The 24,594-nt window shown below is 39.6% G+C and overlaps 1 protein-coding gene across 8 annotated transcripts in view; it reads right to left on the bottom strand.

The window, feature by feature from the left end:
* The window catches only part of CALD1 (caldesmon 1), a 202,748-nt gene that overhangs the window by 142,316 nt on the left and 35,838 nt on the right, over nucleotides 1–24,594 (bottom strand). For 6 of the 8 annotated variants that reach the window (XR_008747697.1, XM_055807422.1, XM_027782807.2 and 3 more), the window contains exon 2: nucleotides 18,935–19,019. The exons of the other annotated variants lie outside the window; for them this stretch is intronic. The gene's annotated coding sequence lies outside the window, so the exon portion shown is untranslated. The remainder of the gene's footprint in view (nucleotides 1–18,934; nucleotides 19,020–24,594) is intronic. 8 annotated transcript variants of the gene reach the window in all.

The raw sequence follows: 24,594 nt of genomic DNA, 5'->3' as shown, positions 1-24,594 counted from the left end.
TCCTCCCTACAGGTAACCATTCATAGAATCATGTAGGTTGGAAAGGACCTTTAAGATGATTGAGTTCAACCTACTTCACCAGAGTAAATATGGACAAACTCTCAAGAGTTTTGTTCTGGATGCAGAAATGCAATAGAAAGCAAAACACAGGTAACGCTAATATTAAAAATTAATAAACAAGCTACTAAGAATTATCAGGGTTCTAGTCATAAACTGTTTATAATGGGATAGAACATATTCTTTAAACAGAAATCAGCATGGTAATGGGTTTAGTTACCATGACTAATAAGCAACACTATTTTCCACTGGTACCTGTAAGATATATCATACATATTAGTAACTGGACTGTAACTTCCTGTGATCACCTCCTAGCCCTTTAAAAAAAAAATTGGAAATAAAGTACTAAAGTGGTTTTAATGGACAAGCTTTGATCACAGAGCCCTGGAAGAGGTTCTTCAAGATTGCAGCCCACTCTTGCCTTGCGCTCGAGCTCCAAAATGAGTTCTGACAAACAAGTATTTGGCTTGGCCAACATGCATGTTCCTAGGGAGACACAAAATACAGATTTCTGGTTTTCACCATAATATTTGGCCATAATAATGCCATAAATACAAAAAAAGAAAAGCCATAAATAACAGTTAAGTGCCCTAGCCTGTTAAGTTTTAATAGGATTTATGTACCTTGTATCTTTGAAAATTTCTTTGAGACTGTCTATTGCCTTCAACAAAGACTGAAAAGAATCAGGTTTGGATAACTTAATTTTTATTCCCAGTTACACCCACTTGCATTTAAAGATGACATAACACTCCAAGCATGGACAAAGTAGACTAATTTTTTGGAGGTTATTTTGAGATCATGAGAGCAATGGATGTTGTTTATCTCAACTCTAATAAGGTTTTTGATACTTGTCTCTCATCATATAACATCTGTATAGACAAACAAAGAGATTAAAAATTAATCTCTTTATTAAGAGATTCAGACAGAAGAACTGTCAGGCCCAGAGGGTTGAGATTAGCCTTATGAAACCCAGTGGGAGGCCAGTCACTAGTGGTGTACACCAGGGTCAACACCGGGACCAATAATGTGTAACATCATCATTAGTGACCTAGACAATGGAAGAGTCCACCCTCAGCAAGTCTGCAGACAACATAAAACTGGACAGAGTGGTTGATACACCAGATGATTGTGCTGCTATTCAGATGGACCCCAACAAGCTGAAGAAATGATTCAACAGGAACCTCAAGAAGTTCAGCAAAGAGAGGTCAAGGAGTCTCCATCCGAAATCCAACTGTACACAAGCATGGGGAACTTACTATAGCTGACCCTACTTTGACCAGACAGGGGTGGACTACAAAATCTCCAGAGGTCCCTTCAAACCTCAGCAGTTCTGTGATTCTGCATTTACAGTACAGTTTCACGATAACTATAAACTCATACATGTTACAATATATGTAACACAAAAACACAACGTGCAAACATACAAAACATACTATCTTCCATAGCATAAAGTACAACAGGCCAGTTCCTTAGGTAGTAACTTCTCTGTGGAAACTAGTCCTACATATTCCAATCTGCATCAACTGAGGTTATGAACAATGCACACTAACAAGGTTTTGTTCTAAAGAATAAGTCTTGATGGTACCCTGACAAAAATACTTGTCAGAACAACTATTTTTTGCAACTCAGCATCCTACATGGAACTGCTCTAATTATTGCCTTAATCAACATCATAACTTACGATACAGCTTGCAATTAACATATGGTAAATAGCATCTGCCAATTATACTATCATGTGCACTGTACATCTGATTCCTGTTTTTGCTGGAATGCAGCTATTTGTGCTGGATCTTGTCCAGGGTCTCTGCTTTGGCCTCTAACGCTCTTTGGATGAGCAGCCCTCAACTTTCTGCTGCAGTTAAGTGGAAGACAAGATTCCTGCACATATGAATTAGGTCATAGATATGAACCTTGAAAGGGGGTTCATTAGTCATTTTTAGAGCTCTACTACTTTAAAGTAGAAGAAAATAAATCACAGAACACATGCACTTCGTCACTGCATACTGTCATCACAGACAACAAAGTTAAATCTGTATTAATCACACATAATCCACTATTTCTCCTTTTGTTCCCTGTCCATCCTTTCCCTTTTCTTTTTTTGCTAAACTTCATGGCCTAGAAAGAAATACAGACATTTTATGTAATTATTCAAGATCACATCTCTACTGTTGCTGAGTATCTTCTATGGATGACTAAGGATTTACATTTTCCAGGGCCACCTATAACTGCTCAGTATCTGTCAGGACTGGATGATTTATCTTGACAAATAATTAATCAATTTACTATTAATGATCCTTTTCCTCATATGTGCCACTTTCTCTAGAGCAAGGATTATCGAGTAGCAACAAGTGATTGATTCAAAGTTGTATACGCACATAGGCTAAAGGACTGACTTGCCCTGTGCACAGTTTTGCACAGAGCCCACAGCTTCTGCTCCATCAGATCTGCAAGACCCAAACACACAGTGCTCAGCAAACCATAAAGCAGAGGTATCAGATGTGAAGCCCCCTAAACCTCTTGCACATTAGAAAACTAGAAGGCAACTAAGAATTCTAAGCAATGACATAATCAAAGCATGAAGAAAAACTGAGAATGATCTTAAAAGTTCCATAAGTGTTGCTTTGGCTTTCCAAAACTAAAATCATTCAAAGGAACAGACTCCAAATTTTAAAAAGCACCATAGAAAGAGTCTCTACTTTTACCTTCCTCAGTAACTCATGCTTAGAGTCGCAGAACAACCTTTATCAAAAAGATTCCACCACTGCCATGGGTAACAATTATATTTAGGGTCCCAGAGGAAGAGACAGCCATTTCACAGTTATCAGTCAAGCTACAGAAAACAGTTTGAACCTTTAAAAGACATCCTTTTACCAGAAAAGCTGTTACCTAAGACTCAAGACAAGACTCATCTACCTAACTCTGTCACATTATTTGGGGAAAGGTTTTAAGGTGAGGTTGGAGGCAGGAGTTTGCCTCAGTGCTGCTCCTTCCCCTGCTGCCCTTTGATTCCCAGCTGGTGAGATTTTAAGTCTGGAGGTCTTGGAATGCTTTTCAACATAAACAGTGCTTGAGCTCCTCACAAGTGTGGTACAAAACTGTTAATACAGATAATAGAGAGTGGTTTGGTTTCTTTTCTCTGGGATAGATTAAATGTCAATAGAAAGTCAAAGGAAGCATGCAAAATTTTCCACACTAATCTACCGCCTGCATGTTGCAGAGTCAAGGTCCATTATGAGCAAATGAGGCTTTGCTTCAGTGTAATCTATGTAATGCACATAGCAAAGGTTTACATGCAATGTTCCATCATATTGTTCTTGTTGCTGTCAAATACGGAAAGGGAAGAAAATGGAAACATGATTCAATTAAGTCATTTTCCTTCCCACATAAAACCTCAGGCTGGGGTGATGTCAGATTTCACAAGCAAAACAAGTTTGAGTGGCAGCAACATTTGAGAGGAGGAAATCCAAAGGAAATGATGTTCAGCGGTGCTGATGATTCAACAGGCAGCATCCCTACTGCAAAAGCCATAATGAATCAAGGTCTTTGTGTGACACATGGCTGCTGGGGAGCTTTGACTTTCATAGAACAGGGGGAAGAGTGCATAAGGGCTATACTCTCTCCCATGCCAAACAAATCCTGAAGGGACTATATGACGGGTTCCCTTACTCTCAAGGCATCCAGCATCCTGCTGATACATAAAAATCATATTGGTCTAGTAACTGCTGTAATTTCTGACAGCTCTTAATCATATCTACTAAATTATGAATCATGAATGAATAAAGAAAGAAAAACAGCCCTTAGGTCCCTTGCATTCTCTTACTGGAGTAAAAATGGGAAGGGTGGGCATGAGGTCCAGTTATGCTGGCATTGTGCCAGTTGGGATGTTGCTTGTGCCAGGGAATTTCTCTGCAGGATAGCTGTGGTTGGATTTCATCCTTTTTTGCACCAAAGTGGACAAGACTGGGACTGAGAACATAATGCTCAGTCTTGACCTTTCATCACTGCTGAAAGTCCCACTGTAATTTTCACAAGAGTAGAAGTGCTTGGGAAAATGAAATTCAAGTTCCCCTCACTCTACATCTGCTCTATAGATGATGCATGTGTACCCTACCTAGGCTTATGAGATCCTGCACACCAGGATTCATCTGGCCATATCAGAACATAACTCTGCTGCCTTCCCCGTTCCTCCACATAGTCAAGAGGGCTTTACTAAAAACAGACTGGAGAGTTCAAGACAATCAAGTGGAAAATGCTTTCCCCTCATTTTGCTCTCCTTGCTCCTGACTTGCTACTATTTCACATGTCCTGCTATCCAGTACAGAAGCCTCCATTTGAGGTAGGATGTGGAGAGGGCGATGGAAAGGGGACAGGGGAAAAAACTGACCCATTTTTTCCCCTTGCATATGACTTTTTAAGACAGACAGGTGAGGAAGGTACATGGCACCTTAGCTGATGTATTAGCTACTGTCATTTCAGGGTAACCTTAGACTTGGAAAGAAATGCAGCAAGCTTGAACCACATTAAAGACCTGATTTAGCAAAGTGCTTTGAAACACATGCTTACAGTTAAGCATGTGCCTAAATGCTTTGCTGAATTAGGACCTATGTTGGTAAAAGGGGCAATTGATTAATGGCTTCTGACAACCACCAGAAACTAATGAGCCACAGACCTCCACTTTTTCCTCCAAATGACGGTACTTAAACCCAAAGGAAATTTCATTATGGAAACAGAAAACACTTATAAATAAATCATACATGTCTCCTTTGCAAATATTAATTTTTATCTGCATTTAGCGGTAAACCCTAACTTCCTTTCGTATGGTAATCGGAGACAGTGCCATTTGCCCTGTGTAACTGGTTACTCATTCAAACCCATAAATTTCTTTCTAGAACTGCATGGTTTATGGAAAGCTCTGTGAACCCAACTAAATCAACCATGAAATATGCAACATCCAACATACTAACCAAAAGATTGCCTGACTGCAACAAACTTCAGGATTAATCACACCAGCACTGTACGATCCACCTAGAAATTAAGAGTTTGGTGACACGACATGCTGAAACCTGCTTCTTGCTGAGACACGTTACAGGAGCAGGTCCCAGGGAATTAACACAAGTTACTCAAGCCCTCCCACATGAGAGATGGAAAAGGTACAAAACATCAAGAGGATAACCTTGGTCCTCTAAGATGCAAACCAGTTCTCTATTTGCCAAGATACACTCCATCATGGAAGTGTTCTAACTGGCCATGTGTTTCAGCTGACTTCACTTTATTTGTATTTAGAGACAGGAAAATCCTGTGGCCAAGGCACATCCATAGGAGCTGTAATATTCAGGTCTAATGTCAACCTTACCTAAACATCATTAAACTACTCATCTTTTTTATTCTAGCACCATTACTATTGAAGAGCACAGACAACACTTCCAGTTTGACAAAAGCAATCCCTTAACGTTAGCACAGTGAGGTCCTGTTCTAACAGATAAAGTTAGCAACTTTAAGATCATAAATTACAAAACAAGAATACTAATATCTTATGAATTATAACAGTGAGACCTCAGATACCTAAAATGATTCTCCTTTTTTCCATTTTTACATGTATATTTTAGTCATCTGAACCAGATTTCAAGAGTAGACATCTGCTATATAATGAAAAATAACATTAAAAATATACTATTGGTGCCACACAGCAAGACTTTAAACAGGTGTTTACAGTGCTTGAAGGACAGAGATGGAAGCGGCCTTCATAAAAAATGTGAAGTGCAAGCAGTTTCTTTCTTTCACACATCCTTTCTTGAAAGTGCACTGGTTAACCTGTAATTCTAAGGATAACTAAGGTAGCTTTGAATTCATATCTGGCTGACCAGTTACACTTAGACTGAGTTTTCACAATCACTAGGTTTGTGCACAAACATACGACCAAAGCCTGCAGATCTGATCATCTGTGATCACATTTTTGTCCTATTAGCTTATGGAGTTTGCACTAGCATTACACCTTTGTGCCTGTTCTGTGACTGCTTTGCGAGCAAAGGCAATACCTAATACACCAAAAATCCTGCCAGTATAAAGTTAACCTGTCAGTTTGTTTGCTAGTAACAGGAATCAGCAGAGAGATTTTGTATCACAGTTGCATACAATATTTGTTATCGATTACTAGGAGCCCTAATACACAATTTACTTTATCACTGAACACATGACTTGTGAGATGGGGACTTCAGCTTCCATAATTTTATTTAAATGTTTCTTGAATATCCATTGTGGTCTTTTTGTAAGAAACAAACTCTTAAAAAGGCATCTCTGAGAACAGAAGTGACACAACTAATGTGCCTGAGCCTTGGAGGAATGATCAAAACCTATCAAGTCAGTGGAAAGAAATTGTTTCAGTTCCCTACGTTTGGATCAGATCAAATATGCTTGAATGTTGCCCCAGAGGAAAGGGCGGGGAGGGAAAAGGAAAACACTTGATTTTTCTTCATAAGTCTACACAAATAAGATATTACATTACTAAATAAATGCTCAAAGTGTTTCCACTCCTGTTACACTGTGGAGAGGAGAAAAAGTATTTACCTTTGCACAACAGACTGTTACCAATACGTTTATTCTAATTCAGAGCCTGTCCCAAAACCTACTTGAAAGCCCATTTCATGTTCCCATGAATTTCAATTAAGAATTTGTAAATATGCATAATACACAAATGGAATTTTATTAACAATACCTAGCACTCGGTTGAGGTCTATGTCCCTACCACAGTAATGCGCACAAGATACTTCTAGGTTCAGACAGGAAACTTTTAAAGCAATTTCAAAAAAGACAGACAAGGTGATGAGCTTAAAACATATGTCCTTATTCATTCAGTGCATGGGAAAGTTTGAAACAGCAGTTATTTCCTATTCCTAGGACAGCAAAAATCCACAGCGTATCAGTTATCACCCTAAGAGGTAAATTTTGGTATTTCTAAAGGTGAATACTGTAGCTAGGTAGTCACCAACACAAGAAAGTTTATCGCTTTACTAAGTCTCTTCTGAGAATATTGGCCAGATTCAGCTTGACCCACACCAACCCCACAGAGTTGCACCAGAGACATCCGGCCCCATCCATCACAACCACCACACCTGGGCAAATAATGTAAAAAACTTGTATTCTTCAAAGGATTAGAGCCTTTTCTCTGCTTGATTATAGTAACAGACCCATTGTGAACTCTTACCATTATGGTTCATTACAATAACAAGCTCAATTTTATATTTCTTTAGCTTTGCATTTCCAAAGCTTTTTTCCCTACTGCAGTTATACTGACAGACACTCTGTTTCATTGCCCCTCTCTTTTACAAAGTAGAAAAAGCTGGCTTGAATTGAATGAATGGCTCTGTAGCATTAAAGAACATACATGAACCTTTCCCTGCAAGGCTGTTATTCTGAATTCAGCATATTCAAACCATGGCAAATGGATGCTAGGAACAGATAATCTCTTTACTACTAACGTAGATGTTCTCAATTTACTACTTTAGGGGATGAATGTGATAAGAGCTGTCCTCTTCATTAACAATCATCGGAGCACCTAGAAAACCTTCAGAAGACCAGGCTTGAGAAGCTCTGGATGATTGTCCCAGTGCTATTGTAAATTCACTTCAAAGACTCCAAAGTCTTTCAGTCATGGGGTAGCAAGGAGGATTAGAGGAACAAGCACCTCACCTTAAGCTGTTCATTTTATATGGAAGGCATGTGGCTTCCACCCTAACAACACGACATCTTCCACAGGACTCATTCCACTTTCAACAAAACGTGTTTGCTCTTCTGTCATAGTGCTGCCTCTTCATTCTCAAGATTTCTAAAACCAGATATTAAAAATTAATATGAAGCACACCCATAGGTGTTGAAGAAACTCGGCTCCAGATCCATCCTGCTCTCCCTAAAGTGTTTCTCTAACTGCTGTTCTAATCACTTGCAAAGTCTCATTGAAGAATTTCACACATGCGTTTCTATTTTCCTCATTGCTCTAGAACTTGCCTCATTTCAGCCTACTGTTTTTCAGCCTGACCTATCCTGTGAAGCCACCTGGTCATAATGTGACTGAACATATTAGGTAGCCCAAGTCATCGATCAAAAAGATCGAGATTCTTCATTGATGTAGGTTTTGATATTAATAGCTTAAACATAACATAAAAGTTGGAAATGCAAGTGAAGGCACTACTGACTAACATCAATATGCAAAAACCAGGCTATTTTCAGCTTTGATCATTCTAAACTTGCAGGCTCGATCTCTCCAAAAATCATGATAGTGGTTTGGTAATTGCTTTCACAAATGCTAGATAGTGATTTACTAAATGAGGCAGTAATTCTTAGTTCTTAAAAATAAAAAAGGAAAAAAAAACAACACCCAGGGCTGATAATGAATCGATGTAGGAACAATGTCATATGGACGGGAACAGAGCAATTACAAACAGAACCCTGTTCCTCTCAAGTGCTGGTCAGTTCCTGGCTGGAATTCCATGTCCATCTGCAGGTATACATCACTTCAGGAAAGATGCAGACCAATTAGAAGAGGGCCCAAAAGGAGTCAGTGAAAGTTTTCAGAGTTTTGGGAAACATGGTCTCCATGGAGTAGTTGGAGGGTCAGGTTTGCTAAGCCTAAAAGACATGGTAATTCTCTTTGGCATCTATTAAAGAAGAGATGACAAACTCTTCATATTCACTGAGGGCAGGACAAGATATAATGTGCTTAAGATGGAGCAATGGAACTGATTTTCTCCCTTGACACTAGCTATTTCCCTGCCAGTTAAGACACTTGGGGAAACTGTGTAAAGAGAAGGATAATTAAGCACTGTTACAGGTCAACTGAGGCAAACTGTAAAGCTCTGCATGGGACACTTCCAGAAGAGAATACACCACTCAAAAATTATTTAAAGTAGTAACCTCTGGTTTCAGCCAATAGAATGGACTGGATTACTTGCCAACATTTTTTCTGGCCTACCTTCTATATTTTGTAATACTACCTGCCGGTTTCAGCATAAGTGCTCTATGTGTGTCTTCAACAAGAACAGCAGTAAGCGGGGGCTCATCAAAAGACCACAGGAAGGAGGAGGAGGTGCACAGTCATTACCTTCTCCACAGAAGCACTTGCAGAGAAAGATTCCTAAGGATTCAACTGGCAAGTCAGCATATCCTCATAGCCAAAAGGTATCAAAAATCGATGACAGATGTAACAAAACCAGAACCCAAGATGCTTTTGACTATGGACATTCTGTTAACCATAGATAACAATCATATCAACATACAAACCCCAAATCTAAAGCCAGAATGGGATAGCTGAATAAGTATAACGAGCTCAAGATGCCGAATACTTTTTGCCAAGCATACGGTTTTAAAGTCCATTAATTCAATTTCTTTTGCTTAAAGCAAAAAAATCTGAACCTGAGAATTTAAAGAGAGATTTTAAAGAGATACAACGGACAGTTACTAGCTTTGACTTTCACTGAGTGCCTATTTCCCATCCTTGAAACGCTCCCTCTAATCACTATTATTTTCACTTTAATTTCCCCACATATTTCATTTGCTTATAAAATTCCTTTTCCTATTATTATAGACCTCTGAACTTGTATTTTTGTGTGGATCATAAGCATAGTACCAGTGAAACCAGCTGTAGCTGCTACTCCACCAACATCAGCATTCTGCCCCCAGCAGTAGCTATGAGATATTCATAAGAAGATGTACAAGTCCACAAGTCTCCAATCAAATCTTGCAATAACAAGCAGGATAAGACAGGTGAATTTTTTTTCTGAATCCCTCAGCATTCAGCTTACACTCTGGAACATGAGATCTGCTTACTTTTAATGTCACAGGCACATCTACACATTTTATTAAGAGTCATAAAACAAAATCTTTTTTTATATCCAAGCTACTTAATCAAATTTTTGGCAAGATGATTAACTAAAATTCTGGAACAGATAGGAGGGAGAAAAAAATTAGTAATAGGAAGACTTTTCTCCCCAAAACACAAGTAAATATATCAGTAACATTAGCTCACTCTGTTACGTGCCGCAGGCATATGGAAGGAAGCATACAGAAAAAGCAACACACAAAGCAACACCATAATTCTGTCCCAAGAAGAACACAGGTGGGTCATAATCTATCAGTGCTTCAAAACAGTTGCCTTTTATACACGTAAGACAGGAGGCTGGATCCAGAACACAACCAGATCTCAGCTTCATACTGCTGGCTCACCTCTAGGGAAAAAAATCAAATCCAAAAGTCTCTTTCTGGGTTATTTAGAAGTTCATGGAAAGCTTTGAAGTTTGGGTCCAGGCTGTAACCAGCTCATCAGACTGACGCTCAGGCTTGGGAAAGACTTGAATTCTCTGTAAGCCCATCCAACCCAGCCTTCCTGATGTCACAGGGCTATTCATTTCGTACCAGTGAATTCTTTTAGCAAAGTCACCTGTCCTTAAAAGGAACCAGCTCTGAGGGTTCGAGACCCCCTTAGCTCAAACCAGAACTGTCTTTTGCCTGTATCAGGGTAGTTAATATTTAGGCCACAGTGGGGTTTACTGGGACAGCCACTGGAAGACCTTTCTGGGACCAGGCTCCAAACTCTGTCCTCTTCTAAACAAGCTATGATCCCTACACAAGCCAGTTCACATCTCTGTTCCCTCTCTGCACATGCCTATTTTTGTCTATTTTAACTTGGAAACACTTCAGGAAGGAATTTCATCTCACTAAATATTCACATAAATGGAGCTGTATAGTGGCACTGACATACAATCACAACTCCCGATCAAGCATATGTTGCCTAATCTGTTTCTGCCATGTCAGATTCTTCCCTATAGGAAAACAAGTATAGAAAAAACAAGGCATCTTGCTGAATTCCCATGTCTTCTCACACAGCTTCATCCACTAGCCCTGTCCTGGTGGTTTAGGATTAAACTGAGGAAAGGTCCACATGCAGATGCCAGCAACAACTGAATTAGTTGTGGTGCTGACAACAACAATCCTATGGCAGCAAGGATGTCTGCTAAGGCTGCTCAAAGCCAGCAAAAACACAGGCTACACTTTCAGCAAGTGCAGCGTGGGTCACTTTGGTTTCTGTGCCACATTAGCCTGCCACAACCTCCCCTCTCGTTGCTGAGAAGACGCTGTCTTTGCTTGTAACTATCTGTGGTTAAAACTATGCCTTAGTCTAGTCAAATACAAATTCTGTACAACTTTTTTACTTTCATATTCTTTATATGTTGCCATTTGTGCGGTTGCTTGGTTGTGGCGTTCTTCTGTTTGCACATTTTGTGTGCAAGCTGGAGAGTGTCAAGAGGAGGCATTTAGATCCAAATCACAACCTATTATGTTCTTCTCATAGTTAAAGTTGGATCAGAGTTCAGATGAAACAGTGCCAACATTTTAAAACTGCTCTCAGAAGACTTTAGCTGGAATATCTTCTGGACAGTAGCTGTTCTTGGGAAGTCCACCCAAGGCCAAAATTCCATAGAAATGTTTCTTGCAAGAACTGAACTACAACCCTACAGCAGAGCTCCTTTCTATACTGGATCTAAAATGGGAACTACCCATTCCCCATTTCTCTAGAGTGAATGCAGTGCTGAGGCTGCATTTCAATCCATTTTGCCCTAGTCTGATGTGTTGTGGGAATGCAGAACACAAATAGTCACCAAGAACCTCCTTACTCTTGCTCCAAGAGCTCATACACCTTTGCACACCTTCCTTGCACTTTTCAAACCTTCTGCACACCTTTCGGTCCTCATCCATGGCTCCAGTCTATGGCAAAATCCTTCACCTGGGCAGTAACTTTTACACAAATGATTTTGTGATCTTTCAATCACCAAATTCTATAAACAGCTACATACAGTGAAAAATTCAACTAACACTAAGACATCTTTTTTCAACTACGTTTATCCTCAGCCACCTCAGAGCATTCACTTCCAAATATAAACTTAGCTTACTAAAACTATAAATCACGGATGTATTTGTAAACCTCAGAGACTATGACTGCAAATTTCTCAACTCACATAAGCAGTACTAGACCGGATTAAAGAGACTGTAAGTCACCCTGGGTCTCAGATATGCTACAATACTCAGAGAACCCCTCACCAGGTATACACCACCAATAATCACCAGCTCCTCACAAATTAACATCAACTGATGTTTCTGCAGTGAAACTGTTACCAGCTTTTATCTCACAAAGATAATAGGCACAGGAGAGTTGGACAAATCTACCTCCAGCTGCATCTGCTTCATGCAGCACGGTATGATGCATTTTTCTTTAGTCCAGTAAATCCATATACTGTACCAGTGAGGGAATTACCAGCCTGGGTTCAGAAGAAGAATTTGTGATTTACCATCTACATGAGTTCAGAGTACATGTAAAAATACCATTTTATTTTCTCCATGCTCCACACCTAGCTCTGCTACTTTCTTTTTTTTTTTTTTTTTTTTTTTTTTATGATATGGCATTCATTTTGCACTGATATAAACACATCTAAACAAAAGACAGGCTCACTTCCTTTTCCAAGTATTTTCAGCTGATTGTATACTTGCTTGTTCAGGTCTCAGTATGAAAGTCAACAGCTGGGCAAAACAACAAAGCAAATCTGGACATGTTAAAACCATATTCTCAATGGATTTCTAAGTGAACTTTGCAGAGGTTACACTCAATATAAAGTTCACCCTTTTCATTTGATTTAGTTCCCCTCTTCTTTTAGCAAACAAGGTGACAAATGATTATGCTCAAAAAGAGTTTTTAATGATAGTCCTCCTCAATTTCCACAAGCCTGGACAACATAAGCTTACAGGTCATTTAATGTGTTTGCTGCAGCCTTTTGCCCAAATATTTTTACATTTCCACTTTATATTTTCCAGACCATGTACAAACTTGAACCGACCCTCACAGCAGCCTTACCAAATGCAGCTACTGTAGTGTTATCCTCCTCTAACACATACAGACATAGGGTTTAAAAAGTCAAATGACTTGTGTAAGATCAGACATATCACCAGCAAAAAGCAGGGTCAGAACTCAGGAGATGATTCCAGCCTCCTGGCAGTACAGTCCTGTCTTTAGCTACAAACCACGGGCACGACTTCAGGCATTTTTGCATCTTTGATAGATGTTGCCAAACTTTTCACAATCAAAAGGCTCACAGGGGTTAAAGTTGGCCTTGTTTAATCCTGTTTCTTGGGAGTACAAGTCAAATAATGCATAAAGTGGTAGCAGAAAGAGTCCAAATAATATTAAATGAAATACAAAAGGCAACTTTACAGGGCAGAAAGGTAATAACCCCTACACAGCTCTGTGGTGATCACACCTGGAATACTTCATTCAGCTCTGGAGAACTCATTTCCTGAATGACAATAACAACCCAGAGGAAGATCACGAGAGAGCCATAAAAATGTTAAGCAAGCAGAGAGGGGCTAACTTACAAAGAGAGATTAAAAGAGCTAAGGATGACTAAATCCTAAGAAGGTGACGTGACAAATGTCTACAAGTATTAGAAGAGCATCAGCAAGAGCAAAGAATCATTTTAGTGAAACAGGAGTTTACAGATACAGACACTAGTAGCAAATTAAAAATTATGAGAACATTTATTGATTAAAAAAGTCATAATGTGCTTAACCAACACTACTGCTTCTCAACTTTTTGTCCTTTGCAAACACAAAAATTGTTGGCTAAATCCTGAAAACACTCTGTTTTGAAATTTCAAGTTGAAAGCAAGTTTTAATATTTCCCCAGTGGAATATTCTATCCTTGGTTGGGGAAATTGCAGATATCCTTAACCCTGAAGCAACACAGACCTGTTATTCTGTGTTGTTCTGCAAAAACAGGCTCATTGCTTTTGCACTACCCCAGGTATAAGCTACAGCTCTGACTAGAAACTCCCTGACACAAGTAGACCAGCCTGCATGCACGGATGATCAACATCCCAAATGGGGCATTCACCAGTGGCTCCTGTCTCTCATCTAACCATCCTGAAGAACGACCATGAAAATAAATGCCAGATCTTGTTCTATTTGACTTTGGGATAACTTGCAATTATGATGGAACTAAGCATCTCAGTATCTATTATCTTCTGTTTCTCCTCTTTGTTTTCTCCAGGAAACAGGACTGGCACATGTGGACCTTGTTGACAGTCCATCTGGACACAAAAGGCTCCCTCTCCCAAACTCAAGCTAACCTTGTTGCAACAGTTTAGAGTCACCAATCCACTCGTTCACCTGGAACCTCTGCTGGGAGCTACCAAAGGGAATAGGTATACTTGTGCCTCAGCCAGTCAGGTTCACTGCACTCCTGTTTTTCACCTGAGTAACAGCATATTATTTAACTACTGGGCTTTTACTGGGATTTGATTTACAGAGTGATCAAATTCTATGGATGAAAATCACAAGGGAACCACTAACTTGTGTCATAACAATGTTAGCTTTGGGAACGTTTGTCTTGGGAAATGATTATTTATTTTCTATTTGCTACCAAATTTTAATGACAATTTTTGAAGGGTTTCTATTTGTCCTGTTTTATTAAACCTGCTAGTTCATGAGAAAAGCAGTGGCTGTCTACTCCATAAAATATGAGCACAAACAATAAGTACATCAAAAGTCTATTGCTGGTTGGCCAAGTTCCATATATCCTAATATGGACAAGAAAATGTTTGACTGGAGCCCAGAGCAGAGTGCCAAACTTCACAGCTCTGCCCTAAGCAGGGTGCCACAGAGCCCTCTGCTTAGGCTCACTGTAACTTCAGCTCCGTGCAGTTACTACCCCTTCACATGAACTACACCATAATTGTACTTCTGCACAGTTACAAAACCCAGATGCTTTTCTTCTCTCTCCCTTGCCAATGAAGATTAATTCTAGCTGCTGTACACGGCTTTCAGAGATAGAAGCTCACTGGAGTGTTTCCCTTCTTGGGCTAGATATATTAAGGAAATCCTGGGTATCCCGAGGATATAAAAGAACATGCACTGTACAAGGCACTCTGGGTTTGTGTAAACATCCCAGAAAGTGAAGGTTTTAAAGGGCTCCGATACAAGAAAACTCTTTTTATATCTATTGCTAATGTACGTGTGAGAGGTTTTACAATATCACATCTATATGCAGGGCAGTATTTTCCTCACTATCTGTCTTGCTGTTCCTGCCATTTACAAAACTTGGCAAGGCGCAGATTGCTTCCCTGCCTCTGAGCCCACTGCAAAATAAACCTTGCCCACTCACGTTATGTATTTGCATTCGCTGGGCAACAAATTGTTTAGGATTTTTAAAACAGTTTTAAAAGGGTGACAAAGCAAATGAATTATATTATCAAGGCCAGCCTTTAAGTCACACTTCAGTCCTCTCACTCTTTAACCTAATGCCACTGAAATCATTGTGAAGGCTGATAACAGGGATTTGGTGACAGAGAAAAATGGATTGTTGAGCTTGTATCAGTGAAACAAGTCACTTTAGGCATTAAAAGAACAATGATACCTTGATTATGCAAAAGGGTTAGCCAGCCTCTCCCAGATCATTTCCTATGAGATCATACGCAGACTTGAAAACAGAAGGGACTGGTTTCAGGAAGCTTGGAAGCCTTTTATGGATTATATTAACAAGGCACAGGCTGTTCCCTAAAACTGATTGTACATCAAATTCCATTACAGCCACATGCTCTTAGTTGAAATTCCTTTAGCATATATGATAGTACCAACAACAACCAAAAACAAAGCAGCAATTCTGTCATATAATCCCTACGACTTTTGTTTTGGGGGTTTTTTGAGTACAAGTATTAATGGTAATTTTCTTGGTGTAGATAGCACACAACAGGCTACAATGGGATCTCTGTTAGGTTCCCTAAACTTTAAAGCATCCTACAGAGTTTAGCCACAACTTTGCACAAAGTTAAATACCTGTCTTACATAGGTAAGGGGAAAAAAATGCTTCATCGCAAGACTTTGGAATGATACCTGGTAACTACTAGGGAGCCAATTTTGATTTTTCCTCTCCTATAAGTACTAACAGGAAAACATACAACTACACAAAATGACCTCAGTGCCTGAAAAATACTTATTCAGTGGTGGCTTTTTTGCTACTTGATGTCTTAGCTAATGCATTTACTGGAAGACTCATTTTCCAGTTAGTTTAGTTACCATAAATTCATTCTTGATACAGAAAATAAGGAAAAAAACCCAGCAACTGCACTCCTTTTCTAAGAATTAATGCTATGTATTTTCTTATTTTTCAGAATTTTACATCTATGTGTTATTTTCCTGGTGATACATATGAAAGAGGCAGATGCTTCACATGCACCAGGACTACCACATGGTTCCAGGCAGACCCATGAGTCTATAAACACAACTCAAATGCTGTAACTCTGTCTGGAAGTGTCAAGGCATTATGGAGGATCTGGCCTTCAGCCTCTTTAGCAAGGCTTATGCATCCCTTGGGTTTCACATTAACTCTTTAGTGATGCATAAATTGCATGCTGAGCTTTATTAGACGTGCACTGTCAGAAGCTGAATTTCACTGTGGGAGGCAAACTAATCTGTTAATTGCATTAGCTGGCATTTTCTATTTATTAGCAATGATATTAGCAGATTTTGTTCTCAGTTGAAAGTAACACATTTTCAAACAGCAGCTCTCCAAGAAAAGTAATACTCTTCCCTTCTGTTTACAGATGGGGCAAGAGAGGCACGGATAAATGCAGTTACCTGCCCAAGTCCAGTTGGTCATTTCAAGAGCAGCACTTCTTGCATCCCAGTTAAGTGCTTTCTCCTACTGGGTTGCACTTTCTCCTAATATCTGCACAGTCCTAAAGCTAATATAATCTGCATCACTGCTGCTGAGGCTGGAGAATCAGAACATTTGGAATGAAGATTCCCCAGTGTAAAACTGCCATCTCTTATTAGAAATAAGACACATTTTTGTTCTTGTCAGGACTGAAGAGAAATAAGAGGCACCTGAGCAGAGGAATGCAAAACTCACAAATTTATTACAATTATTTGCTAGTCTGTTTAACAATAATGCTGTTCTCTGTGTCAAAGAGGACGTGACAGGTAAAGACAACTGTTGCCTTTGCTCAGTTTGGGGAACAACCATCCTGATGCAATCTCCCAGGAATCCATCCTTAGAGCCTTGCCCATCACTATTTATAGCCAAGTAAATATTAGATGATTCACATCATCTGCCCTGAAAAAACAAAACCTTTGGCCTTAATATTTCTTTGGAAAGTGCAAAAGGCTGCTGCTCTGCAACAATGTTTCCTTCCATTAAAATTTCCTCTCAAAATACAGGGCCCAAAGGAGGGACACTTAGACCTCAAATATACCACAAACATGGGCAAGTCTGCCTGCAGGCATTTGGAGGCTGGGAATTTGCCCAAAACATTATCCTTACAGAATTAACCAACTCTCTGTTAGTCAGCATAGTTAACAGCCTCAAAAAATAATTTTACTCTGGCATGCCTTTGGTCAGGACGGCTCACCAATTGCATATTGCATTGTTTTCTACTTCTTAAAGAATAATTAATCCCAAGGACTGAAACTGGAGCCTTTACACTGCAAATGAAAAGTGTTTGGAGATAACACTGTCCAACAAACTATGACTTTTAGCTTTCTATTACTCCTAGCCTTAGCTCCAGCTTACCCTGCCTCTCTTTCCCCTTATGTCCTGATACAAGCTGTGATAGCCAGAGCCCAGAAAAGCAGGCAAGCTACAGCTGACCACACAGACTCAGTGTGTGCTCCGGACCCTGCCCTGCTTGGGACTCTTGGATCTGCCTGATGAACACCAGTCATTATAAGAGACAGAGTAGAAAAATGGTGCAAGACTGGCAACATGACTCAAAGGCAAGCCGTTATCTGCTGTTCACTTGCTAAAAGTTAACGCAGACACAATAGCCGTCAGTTCTGCCATGTATATGACCATGACTTCTTGGGACACTTACAAAACACTACCCTCATGGGAAAAGTCAAGATCAGATCTGTGATATCCCTCCTCCAAGACACAGCCCTTGATAGTGGCCAGTCATTTCAGAGAGGTGTTCAGCAAACAGGGTAACAAGTCAAAGCAAGTCTTTTCCTAACTTTCTCATCGAGGTTGGCTTCTTCACTTAAGTTTTAAATCCGTTTTAATTGTTTTCCTTAGTCTTCGTTACCGTAAGTCTACATTAATTAGTATTTTACAAAAAACGTCCCATCCTTTTGGATCAGTGAGTTTGCTACGCATGACATCATAACCTCCACCTGTGTAGTCAGAATGATGGAGTTCCCTCACTTGAAGCAATTTGTGCTGAACAGCAATTATAAAACAAGCGTAGCCTGGGAACATTTATTATTATTACCACTGCTTAGCAAGACTCCTATCAAGTGCTGAAGCAACAGCCTTTTGAAAGGCAAATTTCCTCCCACCTGGCAAGCAGAATTGGTTTACATGTCCCTATCAAACTAAAACCAGAACACCTAGGGAATATAGTAATTGACTTTACTAACATACTCAGCAACATTATTATCTTAATGACATATAATAGTCTCCATATTCATAACCTTTCACCAGGATAAAAACTAGTATGGCTGTTGAGCTGAAATAATCACCTCAGTCTCTACCCTGTGTGTACAACTGATGTGTGTGTGCAAAGATGACCACGCGAAAGTTTAATGACAAAGACTATTAAGAGTTAGGCCTTCTCAAAGGAAGAAATGCTCCCTCCCCATTCAGGTAATATCCAGGGACAACAGTGTTAAATTAAACTGATTACTAACCACCAGAATGGCCTCTTCGAAACTCAAGATCTGACGTGGAAAGCAAATTAAGTTAACATTAAAGTGCTGGTCATGAGAGCAATTGTCTCAACTGAATACAAAATACCTCCAGGAAAAAAAAATAAATATATATATAAGCATTAATAGCATATCTCACCAGTTACGATGCCCCTGAGCCTGCAAGATGCTGCCTCTTCAGCTCCCAAGGGATTCTCTGAGTAACCAAATGGTTATCACAGGCGCTGGAAAGACAGAAGTGTTTATAGGTGGGAATGAAGAGGGCAAAGGCAGAACTTTACAGTAAGGGTGATCTAGAAAGCAGACCAGATCGTGACTCCCTGCTGCAGTTGCTAGGTGCTATTGCACCCGTGACCAAGCTGACTTACAGCTCCTTTTCTTTTTCCAGTGACGACTTGGTGAGGAAGTAGAAAATCTCAAGTGAAATGGGGCAGACCGCACTATGCATCCGAAGTCACATTAAGGCAAAAGAGTTGCTTCCACTTGCAGGGAAAACTGCTCCATTCACCTGATCCTGCTGCTGCGACTGTAACCCAATCACAATGTAATACAATCCTGAGAACAGCCTCGGAAGCATCAGCCACAGAAGTGAGAATTTTAATAGCCAAACTGCACTGATTAATATGGAGCCAAACCTGATCATGCCCCCGTTATTCACTTCACAAAAAGTATCTGAGGGAATTCCCTATTTGTTTTGGCTGTAGACCAGCATGGTTCCTTGCTTGCTGGCTGATGCCAGTCAAAGATGCAAAAACACTTGGCTATTTCTGCATAGCTGCTGGAGTGCGTTTACACAGGTTTTGGTGACAGGTTGTTTGTCTGCCTCGACATGTAGTTAGCCGCTTCGTGACTGTTACAGTGGTAGAACAGCCACCTCTGAGTAATAGCCAGAATAAGTGATAACAGCTTGGGTGGTGTGCAGTGAAGACTGGAAATTGCCTCCAAGTGATGTCTCAGCAGAAGAACTGGAGGGAATTCCTGGGGGAATACTTGGAGTAAAATAAGCCCAATGGGAAGATGTTCAGGGGCCCTGGTGGCTCCTATCCCCTTTCATCTACAGAGGCAGTAAAAAGACAAAACTTCCGAATGTCTATATACTCAAAAGACAAAAGGCTGGTATCACAAGTTACAGAGAAATGTTATTTATCTGTTAAGTCAGGTGAAGTAGTACATCTCAAAAAGGAGCTGGCTTCACAATCAGCCTTTAATTACACAAATACAGCTTACCTTCCATGTTGTCCATCTAATCAACACAATCAGCAGATGTGATTAAGAATATTCATTAGAATAACTGGCTTGAGGAGGTGATTTGACCAAGCTCTGGAAAAATATATCATGCTTTCACAAGTGGCACTGCATTTTTGCACCATTTCTTCTAAATCTTTAAGCAGTAATGTTGAAGGGTGGTGATGCTTATCTCAGGGAATTCTGAGGGGTTTGTTTAATTTTATACTGCCTGTCAAACAAGGTCTTACAAAGACAAAATGTGATGGGATGGTGGGGAAGTCAAAGTCTCCACAACACATATAGTGCTGTGCCCCACTACGGCTAAACACAACTTTTATCCCATTTTACAAAAACAACACACACCTTTGCTGGCCCAAGAAGTACCATGATGGAAAACCACAGCTGTGTCCAGCTGAGGTGGCAGTTCCTACAGGAAACTCTACTCTGGACCTTCCTAAGAAAGCATCACAGCTTACTCTTCAGCAGGGCTGAAGAGCTCTGCTTTTTCTGAGGTCTGCCAAATCCAGGAGATCTAGTGAAAGGAATACAGATTCTCTCTGAGCATTGCAGAGATCCAGGTTTCTGGGCTATCACAGCCTCAATAAAATTCCCATTAAAGCCAATAGCAGTTGAATGTTCTAATGCAGAGAAAAAGCTAAATCTATCCTTCTATCAGTATAATGCAAAACTGCTCCAATCATTAATAAAATCCAATGACTGACATGCCATCCAGAAGTCATGTAGCTATGTGAGGTGATCCAGTTCTTTCAATTAGGGATTCAGCTTTTACACTGCTCACCCTACATAACTTACTGTAGCCATGAAAAAAATAAATACACTATGATTTACGTATGAGGAGGAAAATAACAAAAATTCAAAGGTACAATATAGTAAACAGCATTAAATTTTGTAACATCCTGACTGCTGAAATATTTCAGAGATAAAGCTCCGGCAAAGGTGGGCATTAGTTTAATCAGAAGAACATCTCATTTCCATTCTAAGGCTTTCACTTAGCTTTCTTTCCTGGCATACACTAACAAGCCATTCTTAAGTGCTCACATTCACAAGGTACTTCAGCATGCTCCTCACCAACCAAACAAGATTACTTGCCCTCTTGAAGTTAGGCACACATTTGTTGAGGTACAAATTTGTTGAGTGAACACTAAGGACTAGGCAGGATTTGAGGCAAAGAAGTGTTTTATCCACTTGTTGATATACTTTTATACTGGTTTATATCATATAGCCTGCAAAACATCAAAGTCAAGGGACACCAACAACTAAAAAGATTGTATAAAACTAATTTATTTGTTTCATTCTCAAGCAATCTCTGGATGACACACAAAGAAAAATTGAAACAATTATTTTGCACTTCTTTCCTAAAGGAGGTCAAAGTACGATACAAATGGATTACCTTATTGTTTCTTTAGTCTTTCCTATCGATCATCTCATTAATATATTTACTTACATACTGATCAACTAATCACCAGATTGGGGAAATGGAGGTATGGGTACCAGACCCAAACAGCTGTGGAAATATAAGCTTCCTCTTAAAGTTGTTAATACATACTTTCTTAATTTTATAGGTAGAGATAGCTACTTCTAAACTGAGAAACAGGCCATTTACATTTTTATAAACAAACTAAAGCATGTTTTTCCATTGCTCTTTTCCAGGATGAAACTGTTCTCTGTAGGAAGGGGAAAACAATCATTTTCAGAAAAAAGTCATTACAGCTTAGATCACAAGGCATTAGTCTAACATTTTTGAGAAATCCCTTCCCTGCAATTTAACTTGACCACTACAATAAGCAAGCTGGATTCTGTGGGTTACTTTTGCATACTGGAGCAAGCTTTATGTAAACACGGTATAGCACTATATTCTTTGTAGGTCAAGCAAAATGACCAAGTATACATTGTCTATCTCTCTCCTTCCTCAAAATAAAATTAATGGTACACTACAAAAGAATTTGTAAGTTTTCTGAGCTAGTCCTTAAAACCTGGAGTGCCTGTAAATTGTCCAGATTGACATAAAGTGCAACTTTTTCATGGTTTAGGCCATTTTCATGACATGAAATAACGTGAGATCTCACTCACTGTTACACTGCTATTACACTTATTTGAGATCAGGTCAACCCAAGTGATGTGGGCACGGGAGCTGTAGAATCACGCCTGAGCTGAGGAAGATGAGCTGCAGGGCTTCACACACATCCCATATCACAAAGGTGGGGGCCTATGGACCAGTCCTTTCCCACATCAGTAAGTAGTAAGGTCCGGATGTTACATGCAGATTGAGAATTGGGTTTAGGCATCACAGTCTCTCACAGCAGGGCAATCCTGGTGGGCCTGTTCCGTGGTATTAACTGTGGGAGCACTTAGATGGTAAAGCTTCCATTAGCAAAGAAAACCATGGCACCGCAGGCTACCTACTTCCATTCTCCTAGAAGGGGCTTGTTCCTCTTTTCTACAAGCTAAATAATGAAACAAAACACCTTACTTCATGGCCACACCCATGAAATGCCATACACTTTGAATTTTTGTTTGGCCAAAATGCTGAGGACAACCCCACCCATTATGGCACAAACATCTAAATACCTATAGAAATCAAACTTTGATTTCTGAACATCTTTGGAGCTCTGTCTCAGGGCTATTAAAGCAGGAGGCATGAAAAACAGCCAAGCAACTCATTGAAACCATATCAGGTATGGCACTGATTCAGCGGAAAGCATTATAGGTACTGAATTACCCTGCTTTCCAGCAATTCTGGCTGCAGAAGTTCCCAGGGATTACTTGGCCTAGTTCTATTCCGCTCCTGAGATCAAAAGACATCACAACCCAATGGATCTGGGCTACAGACATTTTAAAGGAAACAAATGGCAAAAATATCTTTCAGTGCAATCAGCAACACCACCTTCCAATTATGATCACCTGAAGAGACAACACGAAAACCACTACCCATCACAGACAGCAGCTCCTCTTTGATGTCCTAATAGCAAGCAACCCACAGTGCAGAATCACACCTATACAGAACCACATCTGAAATGCTCAGTAGGGTAGCCATCCTCAGATGCAAATCCCCAACTCTTACACCTGATCAGGCTGAAGACAGAAACATGGCAGTAATGTGCAATAGTTGCAGCTTATAGGCCTCTTGAATGCTTTTGCAAATCTCCCTTAAGATACCATTTTTCACAAGGTTTATATATATATATATATATATGTATGTGTGTGTGTGTGACTAGTTAAAGGGACATAGTTAAAATAGCAAAACAATAATTCTCCCTGCCACAGCAAGGTAACTTCTTTTACAATTTTATCTTACCAATTAAAATAAGTGCTTTAATTTCTCCTCTAATAGCATGTAAAAAAGAACTAAAGTAGTTTTCCCTGTTGGTTGAACTAAGAGTAGCACTTCTTTTTTCACAGTATTTTTCACCACTGATGGGAAAAAGTACAGGTAGCCATAACCTTGCTAGAAGTACAGCTTGTAGTACTGTATTTCTGGCTTGTAGCTGAATTTCTGGCAATTTCTGTTAATAATTTGATGACAACTCAATGTGTGATCCTCAGTAGGAAAAAAAGCAATGCAAGTTATGTTGTTTCCTTGTCAGCCTACAAAAGACATAGCACATGCGTGATTGCTACACATATAGGCAGAACCCTGTTCTAAAATTTCTGATCAGACATTTTTGGTTAAAACTCCCACCATTCACCCATTTATCCTACTGCCTCTATCAATTCTGGTATCAGTCATCAACAGAAATATTTGAATTTTAGAAAAGAATGGCTTTTTTGAGGATCCTTAAAATTTTTTACATATTTACTCCAAAGAAGGTCGTGTCCTATTTTACACATTTTTCCCTTGACATTTTTGTTCCATGTTTTTCTTTATAGAAGACTGAAAGATAGAGATTCTATACATTTTTGTGGGACAACTGTATTGGGCAGCCAGCCAATTCCTAAGCCAGTATCAGCAGTGAATTTAGAGCTCAAAGAAAAGAAAACTCTGAAGAGACAGGGGTTTATGGGAGGGAGGTTTTGTTTGGTTTTGTTGTTTAAATCTGTAAAGCTGTTTTCGACAAGTTTGTCATCAGGCTCACAAAGGAAGAGTGGAATTTAAAGCATCATCTGCTCTGAAGGATCTCTAGCACCCAGTCACATCATGCTGAAACACCTCACGCATACTACAGCTCCTGTCCCTGGGGTTATTCCTTCTTTGGTACACACTGGCTGACCTAATGAGTGCTCCCTGCGCATTTAAACTGACCATTGGTAGTCTTGATTATAAAGCACAATTTTTACTTCATCCCTTATTTTCTTAACTTAGTTCTCTGGAGTTTCAATCTGTGCTGATGTAAGGAATAAAATACAAGCCAAACAACATTTTGCCCAGGCTGAGACTTTGTTACAGTGCTGAAATTTAGCCTTTGTTCATAAAAATACAAGGTTTTTGAAGCAAAGGTTGTCTTACAGGCATCAGTAAAACAATTATAGTTCTACAAGTGGAAAATGCACTGAGCATCAAACAATTCTAACAAATGCTGTGTTGACAGCAGGCACCCAGCATAGCTGCAGGAC

This window comes from Falco peregrinus, chromosome 6 (genome assembly GCF_023634155.1).
Source record: "Falco peregrinus isolate bFalPer1 chromosome 6, bFalPer1.pri, whole genome shotgun sequence".
NCBI classification, from domain to species: domain Eukaryota; kingdom Metazoa; phylum Chordata; class Aves; order Falconiformes; family Falconidae; genus Falco; species Falco peregrinus.
Note: the sequence above shows the minus strand (reverse complement) of the source record. Positions and strands in the feature narration are given on the sequence as shown.